The following is a 12,726-nucleotide window of genomic DNA, read 5'->3' as shown; positions in this document are numbered from 1 at the left end:
GTGAATAATCTGTAAAACTGATACTGGCCTAAGTTGTAGAATCATAATTTAAGTTTGTTTCCTGGAGCTTTGTGGAATGTGACCCCAGGTTAAAACATTCTGTAGACATACATATAAAAAAGCAAATGAATAATACAATATATGGTTACATTATATTACAGTGTGCACCAGATGATTGTCTTTGTTACTGCATGTAACTTTTGACTGTTGTCTTGAAACTGTCAAAGTAGGAAACTGTAAAATGTGAATCTAGGGCAGGGGGCGGCAGTCTGGTGTGTGGGGAGGTATTGGCACGAGAGAGAGAGAGAGAGAGAGAGAGAGAGCATGCAAAAAGGTGTTAAAAGTACTGTTAACACAGGGTGAGTAAGCAGGGTTTGGCATAATAATTTAAACAAGAAAACAAACACTTTTGTATTGAGCAAATTTATTTCCTGATGAAACTGATGAAATTCCCTGTGAAGCCAAAATTGAGGAACTCTCACAGTACACATGCCTTTATTTCATAAAGCAATAAACCCCGTGATCAGAGAGAAACTTCATCTGCCCCTTCACCCATCCTATGGCCCAGATCGCTTAAGGAGTGCCAAGAAATCAAGTTACAATACTTCTATAATCTAACGTATATAAAGAATTCAAACCCTTTGTTTGGTATTATTGTAAAGGTCTCAGTGCATTTGGTAAATTGGTCTCAATTTCGCAGGATAGTCACTTGTATTATGAGACTTTATGAAAACTTTTGTAGAACTATGTTCTGATGAGGAGGGTCTTTAAGAATGCTCATCTATCTACAGCCAGGTGTGACCCAAAAGGTCTTTTATGTTTTTAAAACTGATCTCAAGATTTGTTGGATTGTCTGGATTGTATATAAAGAGAAGTTGTCCATCTTTCTAAAGGTCAGGTATGCATCCTTTACTTTAGATTTATCTTTGAGAATTTGATGCTTTAATTTCATTCTGAATTGGCGTCTAATTGATCATGCAATTGGCATGATACAACATTACCTGACTGTTAATAAATTGTTACATTTGAGTTATTCTGATCTCTTGTGAAATAATTTCTTTCAAGTAGATTATTGTGTAGTCTAACCTTCTACAGATCTGTGTCCAGATCAGATCATACTCAAGTAACAGTGGTTAGCAAGGGGCTGGCTATATAGGGTTCTTATGCTTTCTGTATGTCACTGACTCAACACATAATTTCAGTGATTATGGATAAAGTAACTCTTTGATATATGCATGCAGAGGACAGTATAAATAAACATTTTAAACAAATTCTGAAGACCGATCACGCATTAACCCTTCCACCAGGGCATTGGAGTCTGCTTTTGGCCCAGAGACTTGAAACCTTACACTTTTTGGATTTTTTAATTATAAAACAATAATAATAATAATGAGTCTACAACCAATGCACGCTCAACAGTTAGGCACGTCCTGATTTTGTTGAGTTCGACATGTTCCTAGGTCAATATATTTTGCTGACCCTGGAACCACATTTTAATCCAAAAATTTGGTCTTGACCATATCCCTACATCTAAACCTAACCTTACCCATGAGTAATTCCTAAAATCAGATTTATTGATAGATCATTGACACTGAGCACCAAACACTGATCGCAAGCCTAAACTTCACAAAAACAGGAATGCGGGGAGGGAGGATTGAATTTGCTTCAGAGTTGCAGTGTTTTAATCACAACAACATGAATGTCAATGTAGTTTATATATAGGCTAATAAATGTATTTACCTGCATGTATACATAAATTGTTATATGTTAAAGGCTTAAAGTTTTTTAATAAGATAAGTCGGCATCCCAGAGGAGATCTGACCTATCAGGGTACCTCCTTCATGTCCTGGCTAATGGCTGACGTCGGCCGGCTGTTTTGGGTGAAATAGTTGAAGACCACAGTCTACCATCTTCAGACCAATGGTCTGGTTGTAAGGGTCCCCCCTTTTCTGAAGAACAGAATCCAGAGGCCCTGATCGAAGGTTAATGCTCGTTCGGTCTTTTCCTTGCGTTTTTTTAAAAATCATTTATATTTATTAATCTTTTGCTTTTCCAATTTTAATTCTAACCCTTCACATAATTGTATCTGACTCCAATCTTTCGTGATTTTAGTTATATTTATTTAAACACAACTGCTGAATCCTCTAGTTGTGATTAAATTTGTATCATTAATTAACTATAATACTTCCTAGTTTCGAATTATCGTTCGTTAGGAGTTCCCTAAGTAATAGCATGCTAAGCCAGTTTGGTGGCCAGAAGTCAAGATCTCAAGACGGCTAATCATGACATGACATACGTCGTAAAGTTTTAATTAAAACAGTTTAACTGTGCCATTCACTCAGTTATGTCATTTTTATTACAAAGATGACATTTTCTTAGATGCCTTTGTTAGGACAGCTTGCCATAAACCAATATATCATAACCTGTCAGTGTCTTTGTCATGACAGCTTGACATTACTTAGACAACATAAAATAAATTACACAAATAAATAAAATAATATATATATATATATATATATATATATATATATATATATATATATATATATATATATATATATATATATATTTTTTTTTTTTTATTTTATTTTATTTTTTTTTTTTTTTTTTTTCAGAATATTAACACTTAATGACATTTTAATTATAAATTCAATTTGTACCACTGGTTTGATCCTGATATCAACTCCTCCACCTATCTCCACCCCAAAACCCACCAATCTCCACCCCCCAGATGTGGGTCCAATCGCGCGGCCCCTCGATCTTTTGGGCTGCAGTGAGCCCTTCACAAATAATGTCATCTTTGCATTAAAAAGGACATAACTGAGAAAATGACACAAAAACCTCCCTTATTTTAATGACGTATGTCATGTCATGATTATGAAAGTGTCGTGTCAGTCTTGTGCGCACCCCTTCTAGTAAAGTGTTAACAAAGATTGTTTTGGATTAGATCAAATCATATCAAAGAATAAAGTGAATTAAATGTTAATGCAAATTACGTAACGTTTCATTACAAAAAAAATAAAAGGGTGTGTAGAAAAATATGTGGTCAGAACAAACTTGACTTCCTCTGTCTGAAATGGTTTACTTCCTGCTGAGAATAAGAGCTGAAGTGATGTAATTTTAATTGCTGTGTAGATAGAAGAGTGTGTTTTAATCACATCAGCAACATGAGGATCACTCAGCTTCAGTTCTGTGAGTTTATTTCATGATATCAATATGTTTACATGCTTTATAAACTTGGAGCAGTACTTGTTATGTTTCACAGCTTATGACACATTTATCTATAATGCTTATTTATTTTGCAATCTTTTAGATGTATTAATCTGTTGTCAGTGTGCAGTATCGGATCTTCTGACTGATCTGGGATCAAATGTGACCATAAACTGTGATCTTGATGAAAATGAGGTTTATTGGATTTTACTGAAAACAGCAGATCCTCCAACAGTCATCCTACAATCAATGTCAACAACTACATCACCTTTTTACTTCAATAAATCATTCAGAAAGAAATATTCAGTGCAGTTTAAACACCGTCTGGTTATTAATAATATAACTGCTGATGAATTAGGAGTTTATTACTGTATGAAGTCAAGCAGTTCTCCAAAACTCAGCAACAGCACCAGAATATACTTCAACGGTGAGTTTTAGTGATCAAGACATTGATGAACAATGTGTGTACATTTTTATTATTTGTTATTTATTACTTAACATTTTTATAGAATTTATGATAGATGTTTGTTTTGTTTGTTACATACAGAGGAATAGGCCTTAAACTGTGGATGTGTTTTTTTCACAGAATCAGCTTCACTAAGTGAGTGTCACAATCATACAGAAGTGGAGGTTATTGATCAGAATCAAATACAATGGCAAACGATTATAATGATCATATCTGCTTTGACAAACGGACTTCTGATCATTGTGGTGATCGGTGATTTAATTTTCTTATTTTTCTAAAATTAATAAAATTTTAATACTATAGTATGAAAATATTATAAGTGCTCTTCCACATAGACAAGTGAAAGTGTTTAATCGCTTGATATATATAAATGTACTATATATGTACTATTTAAGAAAAAAATCTATATGTAATCGTTAGTATTGTGAACTCTGTTTCATTCATAGTTTTTGCTGCTGAAAAAGCAGAAACGTTGAAAAAACATAATCCTGATCATAATCCTGATCTCCAAACACAAGTTATATATCGACCGTAAGAGCCAAACCAATTGCTTCAGTTGTAAGGTAAGTAAATTAATCTTTATTTATCATGTGCTATATTGTTTTACAGAGTAATATCAACAGTATTTGGGAGACTTACTCTTCTTAGTCCAGTGAAGTCTATAAAAACTCGCACAATTCCTTGAATACACAGCACCTGTAGCCTGGTTTTGTTCTTTAAACGAGTGGTTTCTGTTATTAATTATGTTATTTTTTTCTTGGAATCTTTTTCCCTGTTACATGATTACTCACTGCCTGTTTAAATAAATCTGCAAATGGACCATTCTTTAAATGTTTCAGAGTCTGCATCACACATACATTAAGTTTTACAAAACTCTAGGTGTAACTACAGACAACGCAGTGCGGTTAAACCAAAACCAAACATTTGTTCCATTGCTTGGTCACACTTCACATTGGTCTAAAATAGAGATTTAACCTTGAACTGAGTTGTCAGTACATTTAAGCATGTATGTATCTCAGTTCTCACAGTTGTCTGAAACTCAGGCATAGAAACAGCAGCATAGAAGTTTTGGTAATTTGATAATTGAGCGAATTGTTGTTATTGAGATTAAATATGACCAAAAAAACAATGGTTTTAATAAAGATGGTGTTGGGCCTTAGGTGCTGAAAAAGTGTGCACAATGTGGTCAGAACAAACTTGACTTCCTCTGACTGGCAGAAGGGTTTTTTTCTTTTCTTTCTTGAGTGCTGCAGTGTAATTGTCATGAACTCACCACCAGCTGTCACTCTCAAACCACACAGAATGTAGCAACCTTCACCTGGACTGTATTTCCCATCAGCCCTTTTCCCACTGATTGCACACACACAGCTGTCACTCACGCTCACCTGAAACACATTACACACAGTATTTAAGTTTGACTCAGACTCTGTTCCAGTCTGTCTATTGTTAGTGTTTATTCCTCTCCTAAAGATAGCTACGCTATGTAAGCCGTTCCTAGTTTTCAAGTCTAATTGTAGTATTCCTTCGTTAGTATTTCTGTCTCTGCCTGGTTCCTGGATTTACTCTTTGCAACAGCAACCAGCAACCAGCAACATGTATGTTAGACCCTATTCCATCTAAACTATTAAAAGATTTGCTTCCAGAAGTCATAGATCCTTTTATGACCATTATTAATTCATCATTGTCATTAGGATATGTTTCCAAAACATTCAAACTGGCTGTAGTTAAGCCTCTTATTAAGAAACCACATCTTTACCCCAAAGACCAATCTCTAATCTCACTTTTCTGTCAAAGATACTAGAAAAGGTAGTATCCTTACAACTATATTCATTTTTAGAAAAAAATGGTGTCTGCCAGGATTTCCAATCAGGATTTAGATCGTACCATAGTACTGAGACTGCTCTCATTAGAGTTACTAATGACCTGCTTCTATCATCTGATCGTGGTTTTATCTCGTTATTAGTGCTATTAGATCTTAGCGCAGCATTCGATACTATCGATCACAACATTCTCTTGGATAGACTAGAAAACTATGTTGGCATCAGAGGAAGCGCCTTAGCATGGTTTAAATCATATCTATCTGACCGCTATCACTTTGTAGCATTAAATGAGGAGGTATCATATCGCTCAAAACTGAAATATGGAGTTCCTCAAGGCTCAGTGCTAGGACCGTTACTTTTCAACCTTTACATGTTACCTCTGGGAGATATTATCAGGAGATATGCTGTTAGCTTTCACTGCTATGCTGATGATACTTAGCTCTATATTTCACCACAACATTAATTCTTTTCCACTCCTCCATGACTTAAGCCTTTGTCTATCATTTAAGCCACCTCTGATTCCAAATGATCAATTAGAAGCCAAAGTATTATTTGTTGTTCCAACAACTTGCATAGACGGCTAGACATTTGTCAATGGTGTGGCTACTGGCGAGTGGCGAGTGGACAAAAAAAGAAATAGCGACACAACATGGCTCAGACCGAAGGTTCCGGTTTATTTAAAAATGTGTTTTATGGAATTAGGATTTTAACGCACAAATGAAATTACATTTAGTAACATTGTGCAAAGACGTCTTTAAACTGCTTCTCTTTAACTGAACAATGTGCAAAGCGTCGTTTACATGCAAGATGCAAGTTTGTCATTTCTGAACTAAATATGAACAAAAATAACCTGCGGAGGGCAGTAGAGGATTTTATTTAACATCGTACATATAAAAACACATTAATAGACAAAGATTTGTAGATTTTAGACTAAGATGACAGCACAAGAATCACTTTCGTTTCACTTAATCAAGCCATTTAAAACTAATTATACCAGTGAGCAGTGATAAATGCAATTGATACTCATATTTATTTATAAGACAGGCTTTTGTCATGTTTCATGTGAACACATGGCACTAAACATAAACATATAGTACTGTTTGTGCATGTTTCGTCAAACATGCATCTGTTATGGTATTATTTTTAAACCCATTCTCACTTTACAACATTTTTCAATCTTATCATCACAGCTAGATCGTGACAAGAATGGAGATCCAGATCCAGTGACGCCCTTCATTTGACTTAGTTTGAGAAACTACGCAAAAGAGAAACAAAAAGGTCATACATTTTAATGAATTTGCCAATCATATAAAGGTTTGGCTGTGTGTGTGTTTCCTTGAAGCTTAAATCAAACTGCAATCTTTGGCACACTTTGTTGTATATCTGTTTCTGACCCAAATTGAAAGAGCATGTACATCAAAATAACAAATAAAAAATTCAATGATTTTGTACAGGAAACTATTGAATCAGATCTAGTGAATGATGTGCAGTTTTAATATTAGAAAGAGATAAAGGAAACATGCAGCTCATGATTTTTATGTACATAATAACCAGTTACCATTATACTGAGTTTGTTTTTAAATAATACTATGTTTACACAAAACAAACAATACACATTGTACTGCTGTGAACCCTGAAAAAAAAATCACCTGATGGCATGTGAGTCTCGTACTGTGCATTTAGCCTGGGTTCTTTTGATCCCCACCTAATTTATTTGTACTAGTATTAACAAACTAAGCCTTTGGACAACAGTAATGCATTAAATGTAGATTACCTAACAATGCAAATAATTTGTCTGCACCAATATTAAATACATTTTATACAATCATATGCCTGGCCCGTCTTGCATCTGTGTGAAGTTTCTAGTAGCAGAGTTGAACACAAACTGAACAAAAAACAAGAAGAAGAAATACAAGAATATACATTTGCTGTGGTTTCTTGTTCAACGGATGTCGTTTATCATAACTTGGGCTACCAAGACACTTGGAAATGTGAAAAAGGAGACATCTAGCAATACTTTGAATGTGTACAGTTTATATTAATGACATCAGGGCACCACGATAATTGGGTATTTTTATGATTTTTCAGTTTACGCTAAAAATACGTAAATCCATATCATTTGTGCAAATGTTATTTCAACAGATTAAAAAAGCACAAGAACCAATCTGTGTCGCATTGATTCCAACTCCGTCTTCGTTACACCAACATTTCCACACACATTTCTCTATCAAACTCTGCTGCTGAGATATATCTAAGGCCACCAAGAGCCTAATAAAACTGTATTACTTACTCTGGCCTGTTTTTGATCCCTTACCCTTCTTCCTTTGACAGTACAAAGGGATGGGCTTGAAAAGTGACAATGCACTAAACATTTCATAAAAGGACCTTGATGAAACCATTTGAAGTTTGCCTGAGTGGAATGCTGGCATATTAAAAAATATTGTATTTTTGGTTTTTATTTTTTTTATCATGCACGGGATTTACATGTTTTAAACCAGTAGCTCCTATTATTCTGGTCCAAATCCAGTCCAAAAAGAGACTACTTTAGTGTCCTGCAGGTCTGTTTAACTTTAGACCTAAAGTCTAAAGTCTAAAGTCTAAAGTCAATGTTGTAATATATATAAAGAAAAGATATTATGGTGTAGACTACATAAATATAAAAATGTTACACATATAATAATGGATAGTGATTGCTTGTATAAGAATTAGCCTGCCTATTTGCTCATGAGCGGATCTGTTTGATTTGTTCAGAGGCTTAATGGTTAATTGCAGGTTATGTCCAAAAACATTAAGTCATTAGTCTTTAAGAGAATTGTTGTTATAGCCAAAGTGGATTCGGAAATGCTCAAGTGCACCTGGGCAGTGTGCTTTAGACCGTGAAGTTGGTGGTGAATTAGCTTTATAACATTTACATTTACATTTAGTCATTTAGCAGACGCTTTTATCCAAAGCGACGTACAAATGAGGTAGGCAATAGAAGCAATTGATATCAACAAAAGGGCAGTAGTGCATAAGTGCTCTGAGTGGGGTCTTGGCTTACCTAACGCAGACACAAGGCTTTTTTTTTTTTTTTTTTTTTTTTTTTTTTTTAAGAATAGGAAAGAACAAGATAGGAAAGAGCAGGAGAAGAAGAAGAAAGTGCTATCGATGTTGGGTCAAGTGTAAACGAAAAAGATGAGTTTTGAGTTGGTTTTTGAAGATTGCTAGTGACTTTGCTGCCCTAGTGGCAATGGGCAGATCGTTCCACCAGCGAGGAACAGACCAGGTGAAGGTGCGCAAGAGTGATTTTGCACCTTTTTGTGATGGTATCGCAAGACGTCTTTCGTTTGCAGAGCGTAGGCACCTGGAGGGAACATATGATTTAATTAGTGAGTGTAAGTACAAGGGAGCGGAGTCTGTGATTGTCCTGTAGGCCAGCATCAGGGATTTGAATTTGATGCGGGCATCTATAGGAAGCCAGTGTAAACTAATGAAGAGGGACTTGGTTCGTTGAAGACCACCCTCACTGCTGCATTCTGGACCATCTGAAGAGGTCTGGTTGTAGAGGCTGGGAGGCCAGCAAGGAGGGCGTTGCAGTAATCAAGTCTACTCAGGACTAGTGCCTGGACGAGGATCTGTGTAACGTGATCTGATAAGTACGGACTGATTTTCCTGATGTTGTACAGCACAAACCTACAAGATCGAGCAGTTTTTGAAATGCGCTCAGTGAAAGTTAGCTGATCGTCAATGATCACTCCAAGGTTCCTAGCTGACCTAGACGAGGATACAGTAGCCGAGCCTAGCTGAATGGATAGGTTGTGTTGTATGGTGGGATCGGCCGAGAAAACGAGCAGCTCTGTTTTTGTGAGGTTCAACTGCAGGTGATGATCCTTCATCCAGACTTAGATGTTGTTTAGGCACGCGGAAATTCGTGCAGAAACAGTGGGATCGTCTGGTTGAAAGGAGAGATGGAGTTGAGTGTCGTCAGCATAGGAGTGATATGAGAAGCCGCTGCATTCTGGACCATCTGAAGAGGTCTGGTTGTAGAGGCTGGGAGGCCAGCAAGGAGGGCGTTGCAGTAATCCAGTCTGCTCAGGACTAGTGCCTGGAACAGTGGGATCGTCTGGTTGAAAGGAGAGATGGAGTTGAGTGTCGTCAGCATAGCAGTGATATGAGAAGCCATGCTTCAGGATGACAGAACCCAGTGATGTCATGTAGATGGAAAAAAGCAGTGGCCCATGTACTGAGCCCTGAGGCACTCCAGTAGTGAGATGATGAGACTCTGAGACCTCGCCCCTCCATGATACCCTGAAAGACCTACCAGAGAGGTAGGACTCAAACCACCGATGGGCTGTTCCAGAGACTCCCATCTGCCTGAGGGTTGATAGGAGCAGCAGACAGGTCCAACAGGATAAGCACTGAAGATTTTGACTGTGCTCTTGACCGTCTCAGTGCCTCAGTGACCGAGAGAAGTGCAGTTTCTGTAGAGTGGCCACTTTTGAAACCTGATTGGTTGCTGTCCAGGAGATTGTTTTGTGAGAGATGGGAGGAGAGTTGGTTAAAAACAACACGCTCTAGTGTCTTAGCCATGAATGGGAGGAGAGACACGGGTCTGTAATTTTCAATAAGCGCAGGGTCAAGTGTGGGTTTTTTAAGGAGAGGGGCAACACGAGCCTCCTTAAAAGCTGAGGGAAATGTACCAGTGTGAATAGAGCTGTTGATAATGTGGGTGAGTGCAGGGATAACATTAGCATTTTATAACAGATAACATAACATTATCTTTACAAGAGATTGTTTTGCATTGTAGGTTTACAGTGTTTTTAAAGCAGGTAACCTTAGTCATGATGTTTATTAATTTTTCTTCTTATAGGTGTATTAATGTGTTAAGCTGCTGTGTCAGATCTTCTAACTGATCTGAGCAAAATTTGTCTTGATGAAAATTAGGTTTATTGGATTTTACTGAAAACACCACAGTATTTCAACAGTCCAGTGGTCGTTCTACTATCAATGTCAGATACAACGTCACCGTTTTACTTCAATAAATCATTCAGAAATATTCAGTGCAGTTTAAACATCATCTGGTTATTAATAATGTGACTGCTGATGAATTAGTTTATTACTGTATGAACACAGAAACACCTCCAAAACTCAGCAACAGCACCAGAATATACTTCAACAGTGAGTCCATTTACTGAACACAACAACAAAGTACAGAACAGCATCAAGACACAAACCAGTTACAGGTAAATTATGCGAAACCACAATCATAACTTTTACATTTATAAACTCTATTTCTATATATTCTTGTTGATTACAACTATAGTATTTTATAGAAGTAATTTTGTTACAGGGACAATTTAACTTCAGAAATGCTAAACATTTTTTTTTACTTTTTTTGTTTCAGTACGCTGAGGTGCATATTTCCAAGCTGCGTCGAAATATTCGATCCAGCCAAATCAACAGCAACTATGCCGCACTAAACCTGCTGTAATCTTAAACATGCATATGACTGCTCTAACGCGGCTTTCTTGAAGTTCATGTAAACGACTAACCTGCAAAATAACAACCAGCTTGACATTCTTTAGATAAGAGGTTTTCAAACCAGTCTGTAGAAATATTGTTAAAATATAAAGTGTGAAATTGTATTTATTTGTTTTTTTTTTATTAATGAATTATATGTTTAATTTGATTAAATGTGATCATTCTGCTTTCTAAAGAAATGTATTGAAATATTCCTATTTTTCTCAGTTTAAGTGTTATGTGAGCATAGGAATGTTAAGCTATACATTAGAAGCTATACATTAGCTATATATATATATAGCTAAATATATATCTAAATATATAATATACATCTAAATTTTAAAAATGTTACCATAACGACTGGTTTCGTGGTCCAGGGTCAAATGTTTGTTGGAACTGAGGAGAGCGACAGACACAAGCTGACAGCGACAGACCAGGTGCGTGAGCCGGCAACAGAGCTCGCCACGGTGGAGACAGCCGACTGCAACGAGAGCGTGGAGTGGAGCTCCGCCCACTGCACGTCGGCTGAGGATGAGCTGATCATCCACCTGGGGCTGCTGGATCTACAAGAGGAGCTGGACGATGTGGATTTGGATTTAGACTGGGCACCTCCCCTGTATCCTGAGTTCCTGTTCCTGTCCAGCCGTCCTGTTAGCCCGCTGGTTCCGCCCAGCTGTTCTGAATGCCTGCCTCAAGAGCGCACTGTTTCCCGTGCGCTCTGTCCAGTTCCCGTGCTCACGCCACGTGCGCTCCGTCCAGTGCCCGCGCCACGTGCGCTCCCTCCAGTGCCCGCGCCACGTGCGCTCCCTCCAGTGCCGCCTCAAGTTATCCCACCCTTGTCAAACGCCGTCCATGGATCCCAGCAGCCCCTGCGCTCACCCTCAGCTCACAATCTGGAGCTCGCCATGGGTCTGCCGGTCTCCATCACCGTCGAGGGTGGTGGATCCTTCGCCTCACCGTCCCGCCTCCATCGTCCCTCCGGCTCCGCCTTGGTCTGTCGTCGACCATCCGTCGGCTCGGGATTCCTCTCCTCCGGCTTCGCCTTGTCCCTCCATCCCACCGGCTCAGTCAGGCTCCTCCTTCCCTCCGGCTTCACCTCAGTCCTCTGTCGCTCTGGCTCCGCAGCCATGTGTTCCGCTTGACCTACTTTTAGTTAATTGTCTCAGCGTTTACACCTGTGTCTTGTTTATTAAGTAATTCCGTAAAGTATTTAAGTCCTGTGTTATCAGTTCCGTTTGTCCGATCTCGTCTTTATGTGCGTGTAATTTTGTCCTGCCTGCCTGCCTGCCTGCCTGCCTGCCTGTATTTATATTGTTTATTTCTTCGAGTAGATTAAAACTCTTTATTTTCATTTATGCTAGCTGTGTGCTCTCGTGCTTACCACACGCCTGACAATTATACTTTGTTATAAATTAAGATGCTTTATTATACCTGTATGAATTCATCTGTATAAAAAAATAAAGATGTTACTTAAAAATTACTTAATTTACAATAAATTTGTTTTATTTTTTCCTTTGTAAATATTTTCTGAATATAATTATTATTATTAAACAATATAAATATAACTCCCTTTAATTCTTTAAACTGCATTAAATTTACAATTAGATTTACTATAGTTTTAATATGTAAATAGTATATAAAATATAAATGGAATTTTAATGAAAACACAGGTAGTAAATGCAAATTTTAGTATCATATTAAATAATATGAATTATGAACACATTTCTGACT

The sequence above is a fragment of the Puntigrus tetrazona genome, chromosome 22 (genome assembly GCF_018831695.1).
Source record: "Puntigrus tetrazona isolate hp1 chromosome 22, ASM1883169v1, whole genome shotgun sequence".
In the NCBI taxonomy this organism is placed as follows: Eukaryota; Metazoa; Chordata; class Actinopteri; order Cypriniformes; family Cyprinidae; genus Puntigrus; species Puntigrus tetrazona.
This window is presented reverse-complemented; position numbering follows the sequence as displayed.